Here is a 24,688-nt window from a genome sequence, read left to right on the forward strand (position 1 = left end):
CCTTATTATTATTACTACCTTCATGCAATTTTTGCAATTTATTTTTTACTTTTTTATTTTAGGATATTAGTTGTTTGTTTTTGGTTTTCTCATTGGTAAAATCATGTATTTTCTTTACAGAACAATTCCAGTGCGGCAGAGCAGGAGCAGACTCAGGCCCAAGTTCAGGTGGAAAGACAGCGTGTAAGTATTCTTTTTTGTTTTATCTTTACAACTATATTATGTGTTTCTTTGATTTCTAGGTTCCACATCGTGAAGCCACCATTGACAAAGACCTCCTAATAACATTGGTGCAGGAGCGAGTTCCGTTATGGGACACCTGGGATCAGCGGCACTCGGACACTGATCATTCGGCAGCTATGTGATGAAGTGGCCAGATCGCTGTTGGATGATTGGGACAAAGCCACGCCACAAGTCAGAAAGGATTTTTGTAAGTATTGCAATGTGGCGTGATGTGGCAGTGAACCTGTGGTGCATTGTTTTACATATTTTTTTTTTCCCCTTCACAAGGAACAGAGTCAAAGTCTGTTGGCGTTCGATGAAGGATCGCTTCAATAAGGACATGAGAGAGGAGATGCTAGTTCAAAGTGGTGCTGCTCAAAAGATTTCCAAATACAAGTACCACTCCCACCCTCCCAAAGAAAAAAAAGAAGCAAACAGAAGGCGAGTACCAGTTCAGCACAGCAACCCAAAAAGATTAGGACCAGCAAACGTACCCCCAAAACTGTCCTACCACCTCCACCCTCACCTCCCCATGTGTCTCTCCCTTCCAATGTGTCTCTCCCTTCCCACGCTTCCACTCCTAATGTGTCTACTCCCATCCCTGACCTCCCAGACCCACGCATTTTGTACACCATTCCCCTGGAACCCCTTCATCATCCACACATGGTAGCCAATCATCCCAGCTCCACACCCCCATGTCCATAATATTTCACCCGACATTCCTCAAAGCTAATTTTTTATTGTTATTAAATAAAATTTTGCTTTTGTTTGCACAATCACTGTGTGTTCTTTGTCTCTTTATGCGCCGTCGCCGAAAAAACGTATGTATTGTATTGTTGAGGAAACTTGGAACAGGTGTTTCACTAGAGGTGTTTTATTATTTCAGTCAGCAAACATTACAGGTACATGTTAACATTACAGGTACATTTTAGCGGCTTAATCCATTTTGTCTTGCCATGCCACAGGTCCAACATCCGAAATATAGTATAGGAAAGATGTATATCTTTGTACCGTGTTAGCCAGTAGATAGAAAAATATTCAGAATTGAGAGTCCTCAGTGGTTGATACCTTTTAATGGCTAACTGAAAAGATGGTAATGGTCTTCAGAATGGAGCTGTGGTGTCCCTGTCAGGGGGCAGAGGGGGCACAGCAGCCTTATCCTTCTCTGGGGGGGCAGGGGGCCAGCCACTATGCCATGCCATTAATGGGGCAGCACTCTGATGTCACTATGCAATGCCATTAATGGGGCAGCACTCTGATGCCACTACGCCATGCCATTAATGGGGCAGCACTCTGATGTCACTATGCGATGCCATTAATGGGGCAGCACTCTAATGTCACTATGCGATGCCATTAATGGGGCAGCACTCTGATGTTACTATGCGATGCCATTAATGGGGCAGCACTCTGTGATGTCACTATGCGATGCCATTAATGGGGCAGCACTCTGTGATGTCACTATGCGATGACATTAATGGGGCAGCACTCTGTGATGTCACTATGCGATGCTATTAATGGGGCAGCACTCTGTGATGTCACTATGCCATGCTATTAATGGGGCAGCACTCTGTGATGTCACTATGCGATGCTATTAATGGGGCAGCACTCTGTGATGTCACTATGCCATGCTATTAATGGGGCAGCACTCTGTGATGTCACTATGCAATGCCATTAATGGGGCAGCACTCTGTGATGTCACTATGCGATGCTATTAATGGGGCAGCACTCTGTGATGTCACTATGCGATGCTATTAATGGGGCAGCACTCTGTGATGTAACTATGCAATGTCATTAATGGGGCAGCACTCTGTGATGTCACTATGCGATGCTATTAATGGGGCAGCACTCTGTGATGTCACTATGCGATGCTATTAATGGGGCAGCACTCTGTGATGTAACTATGCGATGCCATTAATGGGGCAGCATTCTGTGATGTCACTATGCGATGCCATTAATGGGGCAGCACTCTGTGATGTCACTATGCGATGCTATTAATGGGGCAGCACTCTGTGATGTCACTATGCGATGCCATTAATGGGGCAGCACTCTGTGATGTAACTATGCGATGCCATTAATGGGGCAGCATTCTGTGATGTCACTATGCGATGCCATTAATGGGGCAGCACTCTGATGTCACTATGCGATGCTATTAATGGGGCAGCACTCTGTGATGTCACTATGCCATGCTATTAATGGGGCAGCACTCTGTGATGTCACTATGCAATGCTATTAATGGGGCAGCACTCTGTGATGTCACTATGCGATGCCATTAATGGGGCAGCACTCTGTGATGTCACTATGCGATGCTATTAATGGGGCAGCACTCTGTGATGTAACTATGCAATGTCATTAATGGGGCAGCACTCTGTGATGTCACTATGCGATGCTATTAATGGGGCAGCACTCTGTGATGTCACTATGCGATGCTATTAATGGGGCAGCACTCTGTGATGTAACTATGCGATGCCATTAATGGGGCAGCATTCTGTGATGTCACTATGCGATGCCATTAATGGGGCAGCACTCTGATGTCACTATGCGATGCTATTAATGGGGCAGCACTCTGTGATGTCACTATGCGATGCCATTAATGGGGCAGCACTCTGTGATGTCACTATGTCATGCCATTAATGGGGCAGCACTCTGTGATGTCACTATGCGATGCTATTAATGGGGCAGCACTCTGTGATGTCACTATGCGATGCCATTAATGGGGCAGCACTCTGTGATGTCACTATGCCATGCCATTAATGGGGCAGCACTCTGTGATGTCACAATGCGATGCTATTAATGGGGCAGCACTCTGTGATGTCACTATGCCATGCCATTAATGGGGCAGCACTCTGTGATGTCACTATGCCATGCCATTAATGGGGCAGCACTCTGTGATGTCACTATGCCATGCCATTAATGGGGCAGCACTCTGTGATGTCACAATGCGATGCTATTAATGGGGCAGCACTCTGTGATGTCACTATGCCATGCCATTAATGGGGCAGCACTCTGTGATGTCACTATGCGATGCTACAAATGGTGCATTACTGTGATAATTAGCAGACTAAAAATTAGATCTTTGAGTGTAGTGTGGGCTCTTCAGATGCTTCTGGATTATCAACGACCAAAGGGGCGGCAAATTTTTCGACCGCCCCGGGCGCCACAAACAGTTGCTACGCCACTGCTGCCTGGTGATGGATCCTCGGACACGTTGCAGCAAGTCATCGAAGTTATGTTCCGACATCCTTGTGTAGTCGAAAAACGCTGGGTTTGCACGCAGCTCGGAGTACAACAAGTGGTAGGCTCCATGGCTTTCTCTGACTTTAACAATGGGGTGTTGACAGTAGCAACGACGACGTCTTTTCCGTCTTTTTCTTCTTCTTTCTTCATAACAAGCAACAGCAAAGGCATAAGCCAAGCCCAAATCCAGATTACGATATAAGCTCTCCATGTGAAGATCCATTTTGCAGCTGGATACAGCAGCAAAAGATGAGGATTTCATCGGTACGAGGGTCTATATACAGAATTTCCATGAGACACACCCATTGGACGTAGCTTGTGTCAAGGAAATTCTCCTGGAAAAGCATTGTCCTATCGAACGCATGCACATAAAAACAGCAAACGCATGCAAAAACGCATGCACACGCAGCGTTTTTTGGCATCATGCGTAAGATGATGCAGATAAAAAATGCTGCGTTAGCATGCATTTTGGAATGCATTTGCACATGCAGATGATACGCTGAACACATATACGCACATGTGAACTTAGCCTTAGGCTATGTTCATGTCATGATCCCAGTGCAGGTTTTGACCTGCACGTCAGGGGTTAATGTCTTGAGCTCAGTGCAGGCTTTGACCTGCATGCCTGGGGTTAATCATTGTGGCCTCTCTTTGATTCAGGGAGAGCTTCATATAGCCCTGGGAAACTCCAATCCCTGTCATACTTTTGCCTTTGGCCGAGTGTGTTGACCCTTGTCTGCCTGTGCTTGTTCGTTGTCTTCTAGCTTGCTTTTATGGTTCTGACCTGGTTCTGTCCACCGTTGTGAGTTTGCCTGTTGATTCTGTACTGTATATCTGTTTCTCTGGTTTCTGACTTCTTGGCTACGTCCTGACTATCCGTTCTGTCTAAATCCTTTGGTATTGTCGTGCTATCTCGTGCTTTGACCCCGGTCTGATCTGGTTTACGTCCCTGTTTATGCCCCTTGGTAACTTTGTCCCGTAGCTACCTTTCTAGGAGTTTTCCTGCAGCTCCTAGCTCTCTGGAGTTTAGGCCATGCCCATAGCAGTCACGTGCTTCAGGTCCTGTGAGTCTGAAGCACACATCTTCACTGTTGCTGCCCGCTCCACAGATATCTTAGAGCAGTTTGTCTTACTCAGGACACAGGCTCAGTGAGCAAGTGCAGTGCGGTGTTCCTGACAGTTCACATGGCACGATCATGCTGCGGCTTTATACCACAGCTGCCTGGTGGCACAGTGATCTTTTTTGCTGCATGTTTTCAGCGTGGAAATCAACTCTCACCAGACAAATTTTTATATCTGTAGCAAGTCCGCACTATTCGCTGACTCTTATGGACATACCCTTGTAGTAGCTATAAATGTTCCTCACCCATCCACAGTCAGGGCCGTGCAATGCACCAGAAAATAAGCAGCGATGTTCTCAGTGTATTCTGCTCATGTTGTACAGCAAATGATGCTTTATTCAGTACAGAAATTCACAGGGAATAAGATGAAGTTCTGGAGATGAGGTGGAGTTCGGTGGGTCTAGCACAGAGGAGTTCTAATATTAACATATATTATAAATGATGTACAGATATTATGATTCTTCGATACTGCTACACTACAGTGTATTACTTCCTGTTCATTGTTACTGCCACATTATGTGTTACCATATTGTAATGTATTGTATTGTGTTGTATGCTGTATATTAATGTATAAGATTAGGGTAAGTCAGTGCATCCTTCGGGTTCAATAGTGGAGGCCACTGTTAGTATATAGTTCCACAGACTGGGTAAGCGTAGTTCTGTTGCGGGTCACTAGATGGGGTATACTAGTGGGCCTTGTTAAGTATAGTCGATAGGTAGTTCACATAAGGGTTAACTGTAGGAGGAACTGCTATGGGTAAAGCAAGTGTAGGTTATAGGAATAAGGCAGAAGGGAGAGCGAGCCCAAAGTGTCCACAAGGGCTCCAAGCCCAGGACACCATAGCAGCTACGCAACGTTGTTTAAAGAAGAGAAGCAAGGGCACAGTCAGAAGGGTGCTGGGAAAGACCGGAGCACCTGGGAAATTGTACTTTATGGCAGCAGCAGGAACGGAAAGGGAAACGTGGTCCAAAAGTTGTGCAGGGCGCAAAGTGTTCACCATGTGGCAGATCCTTAATAGGGCTGAAGCTTGCAAATCCAGGGCGAAACGGATGAACGGGTTCCCCTATTTCGTGAGGTCCTACAGGAGTGATGCTGTGGTACTGTCAAGGGCGGTACTACCCCGTAATGTGTGTGAGGATGTAGAAAGTAAGCAAGGGAAAGTGCAGGAGGAATGCTGTGTGGACTGTAATGTAACTGATGTGTCCAGGACCATTGAAGAAGAAAGTAAAATCGTTGATTTGGCATCAGAACCCGTATCTGTGTCCGTTATTTAAACCCTGAGCACTGGAACCAAGTGTGCAGGATCTGGGTCGTACCGCAGTGGAATCCCTCTCCGTGGACCAGCACCTCAAACAGGTACGCCGGTAGAAGCTAGTAGATTTTCTATGGGAGGAGCTCAGGACACCAGAGCCCTGGTGTCCTCAGCTACGACTACCGTCCTGGCCCATTCACACAAGTGTAAGGGGGTGAGATATAATGTCCTTCTTGCTTCCCTTCCTCTATTTGCCGTTGATTTGTTAATGTTTACATATTGCTAATTTTGATAATGTATATGTTGAATGCTTGTAGTACTGCTACATATGAAAATGTATTACCGCCCACTTTACTGGAACTACAACATTTGTATATGTGTTACCATGCTCTTGAGAAATATTACACTGTATATATTGTAAAGTAATGTACATTGATATTTATGTACAGCTTAGGGTAAGTCAGTGCATCCTTTTGGGGACTTTAGTAGATAGTTCTTATACATAAGGTAAGTGTAGTTCTGTTGTGGGCCACAAGATGGGGCATACTAGTGGGTCTTATAGGTATAGCTGTTTATAGAGGGTTAATTGTAGGAGGGGCTGCCAGGTTGAAAGAGAGAAGTTGCTAGGAAGTTACAGTAAGTCAGACGGGGCCAGGGTGCCCTAGTGTCCACATGGGCTATAGGCCCGGACAGTTTGGCAGCCACCCAACGTTAAAGTGCTGCAGCCCAATTACCCATGGCCACTATGTGTCATAGCAGTGGGCCAGAACAGGAAAGGAAAGATGTGGTGACTTATCGCCTGGGCAGATGCTTTTAGGGCAGGAGTCGGTTGACAGAGGAGATGAAGGAAGTTGGAGCTTCGACGAAATCGGTACAGATGGGCTGGATGCTTTACCAGAGGCAATCAAACCTGATGACTTATGATTTCGAGTCTGGGGTGAAACAGGCAGAAAGAATTGTCAGCATGGCGAGGTCAGGCCAGGAAGGAACTGGGGAGCAGTCTAGGACGGTTCGGTGCGGGCATGTACTGCACAGAAGCGACAGCCAGGAAGGGAAAGATGAGGAAACAAGTAAATGTCATGATGTACCAACTGTAAAAGTAACGTGTGAAGTATTCAGTAAAGGAAATGTTAAAGTTAACTCGGACTGTGTCTCAGGGGTCGCCTGGAAGACGGGACCGTTGGCGCCTGGGAAGTGCCCAGAGGAAGCTGAATTAGGAGATGCAGGTACATTGAAGAGAAGAGTAGTTTTCTGTATGGGAAGGACTGGACATAGATGCTGCAGTAATTCAGGTCACGACTACAGTTCTGTCCCTCCCTTACATAAGCACTTGTTGCAGGAAGAACTAGGAACTCCTATGGCTCTCTGCTCTGAAGCACCTACTCGCTGGAGAATACAAAGTGCAATGTGAGCATTCACAAGTCAGAGTGACTGCAGACTCAGTTTTTAGACCGGACCACCCCTTTAAGTTAACCTGTTGTATGCAAAGTTGTACCACCAAGCTCATTACCTACTTGTGCTTAATCTTCTCCTGACCACTGCATCTTCTATAATCTCCGATTAAAGAAACCTCTCCACCACCAAGAACTATTCCAAACTAATTAGGAATTTATTCCTCAATCTAATATATAAAACTCAATTTGTGTATGTGTGTGTGTATGTCCAGGATTGGCATCTGCTCTGTCCAGCTACAGCCACAAAATTTTGCACAGTCACATGTCTGGACCCTGAGAGCATCATAGGCTATGTTGTGAGGAGAAATTTTAACCCCGCACGTTCCAATTCACCAAACAGTTTTGCCTATTATTCTTATCATTTCTATGGTGTTATAGTCCTTCTGTAAAGCTGGAAATAACACAATTTATTACCGTGCCAACACAGACCACCCTCTGACACAGACTGCAGGGGGAGCCCAGTATCACGCAGGATAGGATTAGATACACGGCTCAGCAGTCAGTATCACACAGGATAGGATTGGATACACAGCTCAGCAGTCAGTATCATACAGGATAGGAATAGATGCATGGCTCAGCACACAGTATCACACAGGATAGGATTAGATACACAGCTCAGCAGTCAGTATCACACAGGATAGGATTGGATACACAGCTCAGCAGTCAGTATCATACAGGATAGGAATAGATGCATGGCTCAGCACACAGTATCACACAGGATAGGATTAGATACACAGCTCAGCAGTCAGTATCACACAGGATAGGGTTAGATACACGGCTCAGCAGACGGTATCACACAGGATCGGATTAGATACATGGCTCAGCAGTCAGTATCACACAGCATAGGATTAGATACACGGCTCAGCAGTCAGTATCACACAGGATAGGATTAGATACACAGTTCAGCAGTCAGTATCACACAGGATAGGATTAGATGCATGGCTCAGCACACAGTATCACACAGGATAGGATTAGATACACAGCTCAGCAGTCAGTATCACACAGGATAGGATTAGATACACAGCTCAGCACACAGTATCACACAGGATAGTATTAGATAAACGGCTCAGCAGACAGTATCACACAGAATAGGATTAGATACACAGCTCAGCACACAGTATCACACAGAATAGTATTAGACACATGGCTCAGCAGACAGTATCACACAGAATAGGATTAGATACATGGCTCAGCAGTCAGTATCACACAGGATAGGATTAGATACACAGCTCAGCAGTCAGTATCACACAGGATAGGATTAGATACACAGCTCAGCACACAGTATCACACAGAATAGGATTAGATACACAGCTCAGCACACAGTATCACACAGAATAGTATTAGATACATGGCTCAGCAGTCAGTATCACACAGGATAGGATTAGATACACAGCTCAGCAGTCAGTATCACAGGATAGGATTAGATACACAGCTCAGCACACAGTATCACACAGGATAGGATTAGATACACAGCTCAGCAGTCAGTATCACACAGGATAGGAATAGATGCATGGCTCAGCACACAGTATCACACAGGATAGGATTAGATACACAGCTCAGCAGTCAGTATCACAGGATAGGATTAGATACACAGCTCAGCACACAGTATCACACAGGATAGGATTAGATACACAGCTCAGCAGTCAGTATCACACAGGATAGGATTGGATACACAGCTCAGCAGTCAGTATCATACAGGATAGGAATAGATGCATGGTTCAGCACACAGTATCACACAGGATAGGATTAGATACACAGCTCAGCAGTCAGTATCACACAGGATAGGGTTAGATACACGGCTCAGCAGACGGTATCACACAGGATCGGATTAGATACATGGCTCAGCAGTCAGTATCACACAGCATAGGATTAGATACACGGCTCAGCAGTCAGTATCACACAGGATAGGATTAGATACACAGCTCAGCAGTCAGTATCACACAGGATAGGATTAGATGCATGGCTCAGCACACAGTATCACACAGGATAGGATTAGATACACAGCTCAGCAGTCAGTATCACACAGGATAGGATTAGATACACAGCTCAGCACACAGTATCACACAGGATAGTATTAGATAAACGGCTCAGCAGACAGTATCACACAGAATAGGATTAGATACACAGCTCAGCACACAGTATCACACAGAATAGTATTAGATACATGGCTCAGCAGACAGTATCACACAGAATAGGATTAGATACATGGCTCAGCAGTCAGTATCACACAGGATAGGATTAGATACACAGCTCAGCAGTCAGTATCACACAGGATAGGATTAGATACACAGCTCAGCACACAGTATCACACAGAATAGGATTAGATACACAGCTCAGCACACAGTATCACACAGAATAGTATTAGATACATGGCTCAGCAGTCAGTATCACACAGCATAGGATTAGATACACGGCTCAGCAGTCAGTATCACACATGATAGGATTAGATACACAGCTCAGCAGTCAGTATCACACAGGATAGGATTAGATACACAGCTCAGCAGTCAGTATCACACAGGATAGGAATAGATGCATGGCTCAGCACACAGTATCACACAGGATAGGATTAGATACACAGCTCAGCACACAGTATCACACAGGATAGTATTAGATACATGGCTCAGCAGACAGTATCACACAGAATAGGATTAGATACACAGCTCAGCACACAGTATCACACAGAATAGTATTAGATACATGGCTCAGCAGTCAGTATCACACAGGCTAGGGTTAGATACACGGCTCAGCAGACGGTATCACACTGGATCGGATTAGATACACTGCTCAGCCGTCAGTATCACACAGGATAGGATTAGATGCACGGCTCAGCCGTCAGTATCACACAGCAGAGGATTAGACACACGGCTCAGCAGACAGTATCACACAGGATAGGATTAGACACACAGCTCAGCAGACAGTATCACACAGGATAGGATTAGATACACAGCTCAGCAGTCAGTATCACACAGGATAGGAATACATACCCAGCTCAGCAGTCAGTATCACACAGTAGAGGAATAGATACCCAGCTCAGCACACAGTATCACACAGAATAGTATTAGATACACAGCTCAGCAGACAGTATCACACAGAATAGGATTAGATACATGGCTCAGCAGTCAGTATCACACAGGATAAGATTAGATACACAGCTCAGCAGTTAGTATCACACAGGATAGGATTAGATACACGGCTCAGCTGGCAGTATCACACGGGATAGGATTAGATACACAGCTCAGCAGTCAGTATCACACAGGATAGGATTAGATACACAGCTCAACAGTCAGTATCACACAGGATAGGAATAGATACCCAGCTCAGCACACAGTATCACACAGAATAGTATTAGATACACAGCTCAGCACACAGTATCACACAGAATAGTATTAGATACGTGGCTCAGCAGACAGTATCACACAGAATAGGATTAGATACATGGCTCAGCAGTCAGTATCACACAGGATAGGATTAGATACACAGCTCAGCAGTCAGTATCACACAGGATAGGATTAGATACACGGCTCAGCTGGCAGTATCACACAGGATAGGATTAGATACATGGCTGAGCAGTCAGTAACACATGATAGGACTAGGTACACGGCTCAGCAGTCAGTATCACACAGGATAGGGTTAGATACACGGCTGAGCAGTCAGTAACACACATGATAGGATTAGATACACAGCTCAGCAGTCAGTATCACACAGGATAGGATTAGATACACGGCTCAGCAGACGGTATCACACAGGATAGATTTAGATACACTGTTCAGCAGTCAGTATCACACAGGATAGGATTAGATACACGGCTGAGCAGTCAGTAACACACAATAGGATTAGATACACAGCTCAGCAGAAAGTATCACACAGGAGAGAATTAGGTACACAGCTCAGCGGACATCACACAGGATAGGGTTAGATACACATGTTGTTTATCAAAAGGCTCTTGAATGAGTTGAAAATAAAATACTATCAATACTTGGGTAATCGTTTAGTTAATTTGTGTTGCAAATCTGTAGTGTTGAATATATGATGTGAAATGTTTTTATGTGCAATATAATCATTATAATTTGTTATAACTAATCACAGTTGGTTGCTATGCCCAGGCAACGCCGGGTTCTTCAGCTAGTCTCTTTATAAAATGCCTCTCTCCACACAACACCCAGACATGGCAGAACTGTTACATCCATGCATCCTATGTGTTACACCTCATGGTTCCCCAGCAGTTTCCAAATTGATGTGCCCTATTGAAGAAGTAGCTTTTACACCACACAGGACAATGTTTGCTGGACTTTTTTTAATTATTATTTCTGACTTTTTAGAGAGTCTCTCACTGCAAAGCCTCCATCCCTCTCTCCGGCTATCACACTACAGCTCTTGTAAAGGAGACCACATGTTAGTCAACCAAGGTCAGCTTGTCAAACAGGTATTCTCCCATGCCAAATTCTGCTGCCTTCATGCGCTTCAGGTTAGTAATGTGATCTCCCAGTTTCTTCATCAGCTCCACTTCCTTCTCCAGATATTCATCCTCCAAGAAATCACACATCTGTGTGGGGAATGGGTAGGAGACATTTTATTACATAGTGAAGTCACTGGTAACAGCCAATGGAACAGTTGTCCCCAAAAAAGTGTGTCATAGACAAAGTCTGACGTTTGAGCAGCTTCCCTGAACCACAACATCTTCCAATCTGCTGAACATCAATGCAACGGAAACTGAACTGAGGAAAGATCTAAAAGTCTCAGAGAGTAGAAGTCTAGTGATGAGCGAGTGTGCTCGGATAAGGCAGTCCACCACTTATATCTTACAACAGGGGTAGAACTGTCATATGGAAGGATGTTGGATCATATAACCTTCCTAGATGTTTGGGCCCAGGTACTAACATGGATCAGACAAACTGGGCTGATGGCCAGGGCCGGCGTTAGGGGCAGGCAGACCAGGCAGCTGTCTAGGGCCCCCCCGCTCCCCCAGCTAGCGGCACATCATGCAGCCGCTATGGGGCCTCGGCCTGCCTGCCCCCGGCGCCGACTCCCCCCCCCGCCGCTGCCGCATTGAACTATACCGGCGACTGCCGGTACAGTTCAAAGCAATGATGGAGGAAAGAGCGTCAGCCGACGCTCCCTTTCCCATCATTCCCCGCTCTGCCTCTGACACAGCAGGTGTGCGATGATGTCATCGCACGCTCACTGTGTGCCAGGCAGAGCAGGAAAGGAGACAGGAGCCGAGAGCAGCGCGGACACGGAGAAGGTGAGGAGAGTTTTGTTTGTCTTTTTTTAATGCAACAGTGAGTACTGGACCGTGGGGCCATTCTGGGGGGGCTGTGCTGGGGGGGTGCGTGCTGTATACCATTGGGCTGTGCTGGGGGGGCTGTTCTGTATATCATGGGGCTGTGCTGGGGGGTGCTGTATACCATGGAGCTGTGCTGGGGGAGGGATGCTGTATACCATGGGGCTGTGCTGGGGGGTGCTGTATACCATGGTGCTGTGCTGGGAGGGGGTGCTATATACCATGTGGGGCTGTGCTGTATACCATGTGGGCTGTGCTATATACCATGTGGGGCTGTGCTATATGCCATGTGGGGCTGTGCTGTATACCATGTGGGGCTGTGCTATATACCATGTGGGGCTGTGCTATATACCATGTGGTGCTGTGCTGTATACCATGTGGTGCTGTGCTATATACCATGTGGGGCTGTGTTATATACTAAGCGGCTGTGCTATATACTATGTGGCTGTGTTATATACCATGGGGGGTACATTATACATTACATTCTATGGGGGAGGCTGTGTTATATAATATGGGGGGCTACATTATATTCTATGGGAAGGTGGGCTGTATTATATTCTATTCGGGGCTACATTATATTCTATGGGGGGCTGTATTATATTTATTATAGTCTATAGGAGTGATTACATCATGCTCTGAGGGGGCTACATTATACTATATGAGGAGGCTACCTTGTATTCTATGGGGGGGCTGCATTATATTCTATGGGGGGGCTAGATTATATTGTATGGGGGCTGCATTATACTTTATGAGGGGGCTACATTATATTCTATTAGGGCTGCATTACACAGTACTATATGAGGAGGGCTACATTGTATTTTATGGAGGGGCTACATTATACTATATAAGGGGCTGCATTATATACTATGGGGGGCTGCATTATACTCTGTGAGGGGGCTGCCATATATTCTATGGAGGGGCAGCATTATATTCTATGGGGGTTACATTAGATTCTGTGGGGTGGCTGCATTATACTATAAGAACCGGGGGCTGCATTATTTTCCACTGTATGGATGGTTACATTATATTGTATGGCGGGTCTGCATTATACTCTGTGGGGTGGCTGCATTATACCCTATGGGGTGGCTGCCTTACACTTTATGTGGGCTGCATTATGCTGTATCGAGCACTAAGGGGAATACATTATACTATGTGAAGAACTATGGGGTGCATTATACTATGGGAAATAAATTGTACTACATGGATGACTGGCGGTGTATTATACTATATGGAGCACTATGAGGAGTGTATTATACTATATACGATATGATACACTTTATTGATCCCGAGGGAAATTATGGTATCACAGCAGCGTTAAACAGCATTACAAACAAAACATTAAGAACAGCATTACTACATTACAAACAGCATTACATAGAGTAATTACCAGACACAGATCTTGCACATGACTAACCACAATACGTAACAAGCAAAGGTACACAAATCTCTGATCATTTCCATTAGTGTGCCAGCCCTAGGTCATAGCTATCTTTCACCCTTAGTGAATTATTATACATCCCCATAGCAGTAGGCACAAACGATTTCCTGAATTTCTCCTTCTTGCACTTTAGTAGGATTAGACGGCTGCTGAATGTGCTCTTCTGATTCAAGAACAGCCCGTATAGTGGGGGTGTATTATTGTGCATTATAGCCCCGCACTTCTTCTGAATCCTATCTTCCTCTACCTCCTCAAATGAGTCAAGATGGAGGCCAACAGCTGCACTTGCCTTCTTGATAAGTTTGTTGAGCTTATTAGCGTCAGCTACTCGCACACCGCTGCGCCAGCAGATGATATAAAAAAGATGTCGCTTGCTACAACGGACTCGTAGAACATTTCCAGCATTTTACTGCACACATTGAACAAGCTGACCTGCCGCAGAAAGTACAGTCTGCTCATTCCCTTCTTTTTAATCTTCTCTGTATGACACCTCCAATCAAGTATGCTGTCAAAGTGAACCCCCAAATATTTGTAGGTCTCAACCCTCTCCACCTCCTGGCCAGCAATAGTGATCAGTAAGTAATCACCCTTTCTCCTTCTATAACTCACCACCATCTCCTTGGTTTTCTTTACATTTAGTTCTAGACAGCTAGTCTGGCACCAATCCACAAAGTCAGAAACCACCCTTCTATATTCCTCCTCACCCCGGTCCCCCACAATACCCCCTACAATCACTGCCCCCACAATACCCCCTGCAATCACTGAGTCATCTGAGAATTTTTGGAGGTGACAAAGATCGGATTTATACTGAAAGTCAGCTGTATACAATGTGGAGGAAGGGTAACAGCACTGTACCCTGAGGGGCTCCCACACTGCTTCGTACACTGCCAGATACCACCTCCCCCATCCTTACAAACTGTGGCCTGTCCGTCAGGTAGTCACTTATCCAGTTCACCATCCCCTCATCCACTGCCATATCAGTCGACTTTTTCCTAATAAGAGCGGCTGTAAGGTGTTGAAAGCACTAGAGAAGTCAAAGAACATGGCGCACACTGCAGTTCCATTATTGTCCAAGAATGAATGCATTGTATGTAGCAGAGATACTACAGCATCATCCACCCCCAATCTCTGCCGGTACGCAAACTGCAGGGGGTCAGTGTAGGCCCTCACCCTCGGGCACAAGTAGGCAAGTACTATTCTCTCCAACGACTTCATAGCATGCGATGTTAAGGCCACTGGACGATAGTCATGTAGGGAAGTTGGAAAGGTGATCTTGGGAACCGGCACCAGGCAGGTGGTCTTCCACAGCACTGGTATTCTCTGGGATTGTAGGCTCCTGTTAAACAGGAGCTGAAAGACATTACACAGTTGGTTTGCACACACGTTTAGGCCACGTGGACTGAGGCCATCAGGCCCAGCTGCTTTGCCAATGGCTAGTTTACAAAACTGTTTCCTCACATCGCTTGAGGACATTCATATGGAGGACTGAGCAGTGTATTTTAATATATGGAGGACTATGAGGAGTGTATTATACTATATGGAGGGCTATGGGGAGTGTATTATACTATATGGAGGACTGAGGAGTGTATTATACTATATGGAGGACTATGGGGCACATTATATTATATGGAGGACTATGGGGCGTAAACTATAGATGTGCTGCTGATAACATGATACTGTATGGTGATCCGTTATTGATCCGTTAGTGATTATTCTGTCCCCATCATTCTTTCTCAGATGGTAGAAATAGGCCGGGAAACTAGTGTTGAACAACATAAATTTTGTTGATCACACTCATTTAGTGTCCTGAACTCAGCGAATGTAAATAAAATTGAAATGCTTCTGTGTGATGTGAAATATGTTAGCCCCATTTTAAACTTTGCCTAGGGCCCCCCTTTGCCTAAAACCGGCCCTGTTGATGGCTTCTCGAGGGGGTAATTTTGGCAGGCAGCATGGCTGGCTGTAATGTAAGATGGAGGAGCCAAGTGCAGGACAGCCCAAATACAATTGGGTCAGGCTTCCCTCCTATGTTTTATGGAAGGTTTATATATAAAAATAAATAAGTGACTTTTTGCCATAAAGACTGTAACGTGGCCATACCAAGGGGGTTTATGGAAATAGCGTTAGCATGTGAACATCCTTCTGAAAATATTAAGACCCCTTGTAAAAACCTGTCTTAGATGCACAAGAACGGCACACCAATTTAACAACTGTCACCATTCTCCTTTCCAATAATGTGACAGTGAGCGCTGACTGGGCACCACCTTAATATGTAGCTTGTGTTGGAACACACCCCATTAAAGAGGGGGGGGAATGGAGTGACAGAGTAGTTGGTTGGTTATATGTTTCCAAGAACTGCACAATATGGAGGTGAGAGGATCCATGGATTGTTCATTCATGAAGAATATTTACTAAAATGAACGTGTGGTATTATGTATGTTATAGCAGTGTCCGTGTGGTCAGTAGCAATCTTGTGGGAGGTCCAGAAGAGCCTGATTGACGCCGTTTTCAAGTTTCAGGGCATATTCCATAGCATGGGTGCCATTGCCCCATTCATCAGCCTCCGGTTTCTAAAGCAAATATGAACAACAAAATATTCCATTAATGGCCAAACAACTTCTAGCCATGGATAACATTCCAAAATGTTATATTCCCTCCATGGTAAATTCTGCCAAGTTTGTGCTATAATAATAATAATACAGAATAAGTGTTATTATCTAAATCAGTGTACCCCAACTCTAGTCCTCAAGAGCCAACAGATAATGGTTTCCTTCGAATTGCCCAGGTAATGAAATTACTGTCTGTGTGAGGTGATGCAATTATCACCTTGGCCATACTAAGAAACTCCTGAAACAATGGAGCTGTTGGTGGCTTTTGAGGACTAAACATCTGCTGGGAATAATGAAAATACATATATCTATCCCACAAGGTCTACAAGTCTCAGACATTCTTACCTTGATATCCTGAAGAACAATCCGTCCTTCATGTTTGTTCTGGAACTTCAGAAGCTTCTCAGCCTGTTCTCGCTTTTCCTCAGACTGCTCACAGAAGAACTTCGATAACTTGGTCAATGCCACATTGTCCCGGTCAAAAAAGAATCCCTATGAAAAAAAGGGAAGAGTTTCTTTGAGAGCAGAATTAGAAAATGTGACATTGTGAGGAACCAAAATGTGGAGATCATGCATTGTAGACACTTTCTTGCAAGTGAGTGGAACTTCCAGCCTCACTAATAAGGAGCACACATTAAGTTAGTTGATCTTGATGGATGTATGGGCACTACTGCCAGAAAAGGAAAATGTAAGGAGGTCAGTAAGGCTACTTTCACACATCAGGTTTTCGGCGTCAGGCGCGATCCGGCGTCGTGCCGGAGCGCCGGATCCGGCAAATATTTCGTAAAACCGGATGTGACGGATCCGTTTTTCTGCCGGATCCGTCTTGTTCTTGACAGACAAAACCGGATCCGTCTCATCCGGTTAATCCGGTTTTTGTTCCGTTTTTTGACGGATTACGCCGGATCCGGTTTTTAAAATTGACCCTTGTGGCCTTCCGAACGGGATTGGCTACTGAAAAACTATATATAGCGTGTTCCTACAGCCCTTCTTTGACAGGTTGTAGAGGAGAAAGTGCAGGTTGGAGAGAAGAGCAAGTTACTGGCGAAGATGGATGTTGTGATTGGAAATATTTTGAAGAATTTGGCGGATTTTACAGCGGAGGCGAATCGTTTGAGGGTGATTGTTCTGGAGAAGGAGAGAGCGAGACAGCAGCGCATCAGGCATCGTAGACGACGTTTGTGGATCCACCTCATCACAGCCAAGAGAATGACGCGTGGGGTCTATTATACACTCTGCATGGACCTTAGACGAAACCCGGATACATTTTTTGGATATGTTCGGATGAAAATGGAGAATTTTGATTACTTGGTGGAGCGCATTGCACACCTCATAAGAAAAGCAGACACCTATTGCCGCTTCTCTTTTTCACCCGCAGAGCGTCTGATGGTGACTTTAAGGTAAGCCACATTTATTGGATGTGCTTGCATCAGAGCACACTTTCACTGCAATCTTGTTGGTGGTAGTTTGTATCTCCAAGTGTTATAGCTGAGTTTTGGTATGTAAAGCTGTGATTTTAAACTAATTGATTGTTTTTTAATTCCCCACAGATTTCTTGCAACTGGAGAATCCCTTTCGTCACTGCATTTCCAGTACAGACTCGGGATTTCCACCATATATGGAATAGTGAAGTACACATGCCGTGCACTGTGGGACTCCTTAGCTGAAGAGTTTTTACCAGAGCCCACAACAGAGAGGTGGATTGGAATTTCAGAAAAGTTTCAACAGATATGTCAGTTTCCGAACTGCTTGGGCGCTGTGGACGGGAAACATATCCGCATTGTAAAGCCAGCCGGATCGGGATCGGAATATTTCAATTACAAGAAATATTTTTCAATTGTCCTCATGGCCATCGCTGACGCGGAATACAAATTTATTGCTGTTGATATTGGGGCCTATGGCCGCTCCAATGACTCTCAAGTTTTCAAACTGTCTGTATGGAAACACCTTCCAGTTCCCACCCCCTAGACCGCTGCCGCAAATATCTGGTCCACCTATGCCATTTGTCTGTGTAGGGGATGAAGCCTTCCAGCTGTCAGAACACCTTTTGAAACCGTACTCTAGCAGAGGATTGACAAGAACAAAACGCATTTTTAATTACCGCCTCACAAGAGCAAGAAGAATGGTTGAATTTACCTTTGGTATTCTGACAGCCAAATGGCGGGTCCTATTGACTGCGATCAACCTCAAGACAGAAACTGTGGACGAGGTGATCAAAGCTTGCGTGGTACTCCACAATTTTGTTATCTGCAAGGAACCCATTTCCATTGAGGACACCTCTGAAGAAACCACCTTGCAAGATTACCATGACATTACCACTAGAAGTTCTGTGACGGTTTCAGTAATGAGGGACAATTTTGCACTATACTTTGTCACCTCAAGGCAGAGTACACTGGCAGGATGACAGAGTGTGAAAGATTTGTGCACCTTCTGTACCAACAGTATATACCTTTGCCAACCAAAGTTGGCTATCTTGTCATGGTCTTACTATTTTTACCTTTAGGCCACAGGTGTGTACCTGGTTGTGTTTTATGCAAAGTATTTCACCTTGTAACAAAAGTTGTGTACATTGTTAGGAAATCACCAACAATAAACACAACTTTTTAGGTGAAATACTTTGCTTCAAACACAACCAGGAACACAACTGTGGCAAAAAGGTAAAATTTACCCACAGTTATATACCTTTTTACCTTTGAAATACCCTGTATTTAACCTTTTTTTTTTAAACATAGTTCGCCGCAGAAAGAAATGACAGACAACCATTGTAAAACGATAATTTAACTTTTATTTAAAATATTTTTTTTTTTGGAAAATGTTTTTAAAGTTTAAAAAACTTTTTTAATAAATGTTTGAAACCAACCAAATGGGCATTTTTATTACAACAAAAAACATTATAACTCGGTGTAGTGTGGGGTGGAAATACTGCTGGAGGGGCTGCGGGACACTTCGACACTGGGAGTGTGGAGAGAGGACTGGGATCGTGGTGGGGAAGGAACAGTTAGAGGTGAAGGTGTGGAAAAAGCTACAGAATGGGTGGACATGTGGGAGGCAGAAGAGGTGGTGGGCGGTGGAGTGGAGGGTTGGGCAGGGACTGTAGGAGCAGATGATGTTGATGGCAAGTTGTATGGGGAAGGAGTTTGGTACGGGGAAGGAGTTTGGTACGGGGCGATGTCTGGTACTGGGGAGGAGGATGGTATGTAATAGGAGGGGGAGGATGGAAAGTGGCTGGAGGGGGTGCAGGTGGAGGAACTACTGTGGTGGGAGGAGGAGGTTGGGAGGTAACTTGCTGGAGAGCAGCGTGGCATGAATGCATTACATGCATCTGCTGGGTAGGAGAGAGCGTTTCCATGCGCTCCACAACAGACCTGAAAAAGGTGTGGTTTGGCGAAGATCTTGCTTCTGAATGCATGGTTTGCAGAAGTGTCTTCACCTCCAGAATGCTGGAGTTGATCTGCTGAAAGCCTGCGGAGATTTGCTCTGACAAGACTTTTAGACAGTTCTGGAAAGATGCATTCAGATGCAAGAACTCTGGCGCATAAGTCTTTTCCTGACCCCTCTGCCGCTGCCGCCCAGTACCCGCAGGTGTACTAGAGGTGGCAGGGGCAGAAGGGTGGGGTAAAGGGAAATCGATCTCCTCACCAGCAGCTTCATGTAATGTAGGCGGCCACGATGCTCCTGTGCTGGTGGATGGGACAGATGGGTCGAATGTGTGGGAAGGCTGGGAAGGTGCAGATGTACCGGGGCGGTCGAAGTGTCCCTCGGTGCCGGTCTCCTCAGGGATCGCCTCAGAAGGGTCCAATCGTGCAGGCTCCTGAGTGCTGCTCACCGTGCTGTGGAATAAAGAGAAAAAAAACAATTAAAATAGTGACATGGTATGGCCCTGGCTGAAAAAAAAAAAGTTACATCTAAACATTTTTTTTCACATGTGGTGTGTAATATTTACCTTCTAGTGACCATTGTTTCCCGGAGGAACGACAGGGCTCGTGCGTACTTGTACTTGCTCCTGCGTCCTCCAGATCCACTCAGGGCCCGCATCTCTTTATTGAACTCCTTCTTGAAACGATCCCTCACAGACCGCCACCGCTTCACAATTCTGTCCCCTGAAACGAGAAAGGAGTGGTTAGTATACAACATCAGTGTTTCCCAAACTCCAGTCCTCATGGTCCCCAGGGGTCATGTTTTCAGGATTTCCATAGTAAATGGAAATCCTGAACACATGATCCGTGGGGACCACGAGGACTGGAGTTCGGGAAACACTGGTTTAGCCATAGCGGCTCCCTTTCTCTGATGAGATCGATGAGGTGGTCCACATCAATCCCTCCATCCTCACCGTCAGAGTCGGGAGCACGCTGTGAAGGCTGTTAAAGAAAAAGACAAAAATAACATAATTAGCCTCCACAAAAGAAATGAAATAAAAAGTGCAAAAAAACGAAGCAAAAATATTTATACTTACACGCTGGTGACCGCCGCGTTGCTGTCGCCGACGACCCTGGGAGGCACTGCGAGGACCTCTTGGCCGAGCACCAGATTGGGAAGACTAGAGAAGAAAACAAAAAATGTTATGTCTTTGGATGTAGGCATTTGTTTGCTGTGTGTGGTCTGCAGAACATTGTTTTCTATGTGTTGTGTGTAGTGTGATGTTGTGTTTCTGCGTTTGATGCAAAAAACTTACCAATTGTGAGCCCACTCCAAGTGTCTGTCCACCCCTTCCTTCTTCTTCTGGGAGCTCCTCTTCATCTTGTGATTCCTGTTTTGAAATAAAAGGCAATGAATAGACATATATTACAGAGATGATGGATTTTGGAAATAAAAACTTACCGTCAAACGCTGACGATGTGAGGGAGGGCTCCCAGAAGAAGATGTGCTGTCTTCCTGCTGGCCAGACTCCATGCCTGTGGGTGGTGGTACTGCTGCTGCCAGTGCTTCCAGTGCTGCCACTGTTGCTGCTGCTGCATCTCTTGGGCGTCTGTTGAATAAAGAGAAACAAAGGGGCAATGAATATCTTGATATTCCATGGCCCTAGTTTGGAGGAATGGGGGATTTGATAATTACCGTCTCTCATCTGCTGCTGGACTCCCCTCCCGTTGTTCAGCATGCTGCTCCATTTGGGGTGGTGCTGATGGTGCTGCTGCAGTGGTCTCCTGCCTTCTCCTGCGCCTAGTTGCTGTCTTGGGTGGCATGTTGGGTGTGGCTGAGGGTCCCACTGTCATGCTTTTATATATGTGTCTTGTGGGCAGAGCTACTGAGCATGCTCAGACCAAAAAAACCGGATCCGGCGCATTGCGGCGCTCATAGGCTTTCATTGTTTGAAAAAGCCGGACACGCCGGATCCGGCGTGTCCGGCTTTTTCGCCGGAGACAAAAAATGTTACAGTAGCCGTTTTTTCCAGACGCCGGATCGCAACACATTGCCGGATCTGGCGAAAACCGGATGAAACGCATGGCCATCCGGCGCGATCCGGGGCAAATGCACGTCAATGGGGGGGAAACCGAATCTGGCATTGCATTTCGCCGGATCTGGTTTTTGTCAAAAGCGCCGAATCGCGCCTGACGGCGAAAACCTGATGTGTGAAAGAGGCCTAATGCAGATAGAACTATAGCTGGAGTCAGGCCCGGCTCCAGGTTTTTGAGGGCCCCGGGCGAAAGAGTCTCAGTGGGCCCCCTTTAACACATACCACGATTCATGCCGTGTGGCATCCGTGGTGCTGGCCAGAAAACGGATTTGTTTCCGTGTGGATCACACGACACGCATGTGATCCACAAAGACACACGCTCAGTGGCAAAACACGTTCATGTGAAGGAGGCTATTGATTAGTAGTGTATGTATGAAGGAAAGATGAGAAAGAAAGGAAGGAGAGAGAACAGAGAGCGAGCGAGAGCGAACAGAGAGCGAGCGAGAGCGAACAGAGAGCGAGCGAGAGCGAACAGAGAGCGAGCGAGAGCGAACAGAGAGCGAGCGAGAACGAACAGAGAGAAAGAGAAAGAAAGAACAGAGAGAAAGAGAAAGAAAGAACAGAGAAAGAAAGAGGGGAAAGGAAGAACAGAGAGAGAGTAAGAACACAGAGAAATAAAGGAAGAACAGAGCGAGAAAAAAAAACAGAGAGAAATAAAGAAAGATTAGAGAGAGAAAGAAAGAGTGGACAGAAAAAAAAAAAAAGAACAGAGAGAGAGAAAAAAGAAAGAGGGGAAAGAAAAAGAACAGAGAGACAGAAAGAAAGAAAGAAAGAAAGAAAAGAGAGAGAGAAAGAGGAAAGAAAGAGAAACAAAGAACGAACAGACAGAGAGAGAGAGAGCGAGAAAGAACACAGAGAGGGCGAGAAAGAACACAGAGAGGGAGAGAAAGAACACAGAGAGGGCGAGAAAGAACACAGAGAGGGCGAGAAAGAACACAGAGAGTGAGAAAAAACAGAGAAAGAGGGGAAAGAAAAAGAGGGGGAAAGAAAGAGAACAGAGAGAGAAAGAAAAGAGAAAGAGAAAGAGGAAAGAAAGAACAGAGAGAGACAAAAAGAATAGAGAGAAAGAAAGAAAGAGGGGAAAGAAAGAGAAACAAAGAAAGATCAGAGGGAAAGAAAGAACAGAGAGAAAGAGAAAGAAAGAACAGAGAGAGAGAAAGAAACAGAGAGAAAGAAAGATTCTATAGAGATACCATAGCAGCCCGGCTCCCATTGTAGTGCCCACCTGAGCATCCCGATGCAGGACATATCATGATCCGCTCACATGGCCGACATGCCCGAGTCCAAGGCGATCCCGCTGTTCACGCTGTCGGAGGACACGATGATGGATCTGAAATATTCCCTGAAGTGACTCCATGGTTCCGTCACAATCTCCTCCCAAAACCTCATTTCCGGTCAGTTTCCAGCACGACACTTCCGGTAGAAAGTCACGTGCGAGTTTTAAAGTGCTCCTCAGGGCTCCGCTGTGTACTCCTGGGTCCGTGGGAAAACTAAACTCCCGGCTGGGGCTGTCTCTTTCTCAAAATCGGGACTGTCCGGCTGGACCTGGGACGGTTGAGAGGTATGAATGCTCCCCACAATACACCTCGTACACGCACGGCTCCACTCAGTACACTTCCGGCTCTGCTCCCCATACCTTTTACACACACGGCTCTGCTCCCCAGACACACGCTGCTCCGCTCCCCACACCTTGTACACACGCGGCTCTGCTCCGTACACCTCGTACACACATGGCTCCGCTCACACATGCTGCTCCGCTCCCCACACCTCGTACACACGCGGCTCCGCTCCGTGCACCTCGTACACATGCGGCTCCGCTCCCCACATCTCATACACACGCGACTCCGCTCCCCACATCTCGTACAAAAGCGGCTCCGCTCTGTACACCTCGGACACACGCGGCTCCGCTCTGTACACCTCAGACACACATGGCTCTGCTCCATACACCTCGTACACACATGGCTCTGCTCCGCTCCCCACACCTCTGCTCCCCACACCCTGTATACACACACAGCTCTGCTACATCCCCCTGTAAACCCCTTCTGACCCCACACATAATAAACTTCACCTCATCCAGCAGCATGGCAACCAGCACAGCCAAATCCTGCATACCCTGATCATGTGACCTCATCGCAGGTCCTGTGCTGCAGAGAACCCAGCAGGAGCGTTGACATTGCTGGGATTTATCAGGGCTGCGGTGGCCGGTGGGGTCTCTGGCAGGGTGAAGATGAGCTCGGTAAATGGGGGGGCGTGGCGGCGGCCGCGGGTATCGATTCCCAGACAGCGTGAGCCAGGGCCCCGGCATTTGCCCAGGTGCTGACACCGGCCCTGGATGGAGTCACACATAGCGACTCACCAGCGATCCCGACAACGATATCAACGTGTCAGGATCGCTGGTGAGTCGTTATGTGATCGCTGCTGAGCTGTCAAACAGACAGCTTCACCATCGATCAGCACAGCGATGCCGAGCACGCGCGTCGCTGTGTACATTAGTTACCAGCGCGCTGATGCAGGGAGCTGGTAACTAAGGTACACATCGGGCACACATCCCTTAGATACCCGATATGTACGTTAGTTACCAGCTGATCGCTGATCTTCCGCCTGTCACACGCAGCAATGCGTGC

At 46.1% G+C, this 24,688-nt stretch overlaps 1 long non-coding RNA gene across 2 annotated transcripts in view; it reads right to left on the reverse strand.

Moving 5' to 3' along the window:
* Positions 1-11,563: 11,563 nt before the first annotated feature.
* Positions 11,564-24,688, reverse strand: part of LOC141085499 (uncharacterized) — a 108,096-nt gene continuing 94,971 nt past the window's right edge. The window contains exons 2-3 of one of the 2 annotated variants that reach the window (XR_012231319.1): positions 16,958-17,104; positions 11,564-11,827 (exon numbers count right to left, since the gene is read on the reverse strand). This is a non-coding gene — a long non-coding RNA (uncharacterized lncRNA). Of the gene's footprint in view, positions 11,828-14,763; positions 16,574-16,957; positions 17,105-24,688 lie in introns of those variants that run through there. The other variant, XR_012231320.1, reaches the window with a different exon arrangement.

This window comes from Dendrobates tinctorius, unplaced genomic scaffold (assembly GCF_039654945.1).
Source record: "Dendrobates tinctorius isolate UK_male_01 unplaced genomic scaffold, ASM3965494v1 ptg000028l, whole genome shotgun sequence".
Classification (NCBI taxonomy): domain Eukaryota; kingdom Metazoa; phylum Chordata; class Amphibia; order Anura; family Dendrobatidae; genus Dendrobates; species Dendrobates tinctorius.